This window comes from Notothenia coriiceps, unplaced genomic scaffold (assembly GCF_000735185.1).
Source record: "Notothenia coriiceps isolate Sejong01 unplaced genomic scaffold, NC01 NC01_scaffold00032932, whole genome shotgun sequence".
NCBI lineage: Eukaryota > Metazoa > Chordata > Actinopteri > Perciformes > Nototheniidae > Notothenia > Notothenia coriiceps.
Window position 1 is genome coordinate 433 of NW_011365633.1, and position 1,665 is coordinate 2,097.

General features: G+C 40.7%; 1 long non-coding RNA gene across 1 annotated transcript; it reads left to right on the forward strand.

Annotated features, from left to right (window-relative positions):
• Positions 1 to 474: 474 nt before the first annotated feature.
• LOC104961225 (uncharacterized) lies at positions 475 to 1,396 on the forward strand. The gene is made up of 2 exons (XR_800076.1): positions 475 to 594; positions 1,273 to 1,396. It is a non-coding gene; the product is annotated as an uncharacterized lncRNA (long non-coding RNA).
• Positions 1,397 to 1,665: the final 269 nt, after the last annotated feature.

The following is a 1,665-nucleotide window of genomic DNA, read 5'->3' on the forward strand; positions in this document are numbered from 1 at the left end:
GTGTGAATAAAAGAGGGAGCCACCTCATCAAGAACATAACAATGATGCAGAGGAATAAAATGTTCATCTGGGATTGTTTCACACCACCTATGTTCTACAGCACATATAACGCAAGGTGTGTGTCCTTGCGTGTCTGTGTGTGTGTCCACTCCTTTGACATCACTACATTTACACACACAGTCACACATTAATGGAAGACTGCAAACTGCTCATCCTTCAATTGAATGCTCATTCACACACACACACACACACACACACACACACACACACACACACACACACACACACACACACACACACACACACACACACACACACACACACACACACACTCTGATGGCTATGCCACAATGGTGGCTTCAGTATCTGGAGGAGTTGGGAGTTAAATCCCTGACTATTAATTGACAACCCAATCAAACTCCTGAGCCTGCCCCCCCCTTATCTGACAGCCTATAGCTGCAGGGCTCTGTCAGGATGATGCAGTGACGCCCTCTTGTGTTTCCTCTGTGCAGGTACAGAGCGCTCACATTCATCCTCACCTTCCTGCTCTACACCAGCTTCCACCTCTCCAGGAAACCCATTAGCATCGTCAAGGTAACATAGGCTCATAACTTTTGAATACCACTGAAAACTTTATATCATTGATGATCTCAAATGCCTCATCCTTTACTTAAGTACAAGTAAAAAATACTCTATAACAAGTACAAATATAAAATTCAAAATGTTACTTATGTAGAAGTACAGAAGTATTAACAGCTAAATGTACTCCAAACATCAAAACTAAAAGTATTTAGTATGCAGAACAGCTCTTTTCACAGTTTTATGTTATCGAATATTTAATTTTATCGTGTTTTTATCACAACAAATACACAGATTGGCATTTTATATTGTAGTTTGTCAATGTGGAGCCAATTGCGTGTACTTTTTAGGATATGGGGTTGTATTTATATAGTACAGAGCTCCATTTTATGTTATCTTGTAAATTTATCACATGTTTTAATATTTAACTAGTAATTATGAGATGTTAAATAAATAGTGAGGAAAGTACAATATTTGTCTCAAAAATGTTGTGGAGTAGAAGTATATAGTAGCACTAAATGTAAATACTTAAGTACAAATATGTCTAAATAGTACTTTAGTGTGAAAGTAATTAGTTACTTTCCACCACTGGGAAGAAGAGCCTCTATAATAAGGACTCATGTTTGAAGTCTAACTGGTATGGATAGTAAACACAGGTCTGTTCACTGAAGCTGCACTCATTGTTTTTGACAGAGCGAGCTCCATAAGAACTGCTCCTCTGTCAGTGAGATCGCCACCTTAGCCTCCAGCAGCGGCAGCCCGCAGCCCCCTCCGCATTCCATCCACACAGACATGGACTGTAGCTGGAAGCCTTTCGGTCTGTATGCTTCACTCCTCGTGTGTGTGTGTGTGTGTGTGTGTGTGTGTGTGTGTGTGTGTGTGTGTGTGTGTGTGTGTGTGTGTGTCTCCCAGAGGAGGTGGAACTAATCTACACCCTACACTAGCAGACTGATCCAGATAGCAACAACAGAGGGAATGCAGCCGAGTTTCTGTGCAGAGAAACAGAAAGAGGACCAGGATAAGAATTAGCAACAGCATCAGTATCAACTTTTACTGCCGTAAAAGTAAAAAACAGTAAAAGTTAAC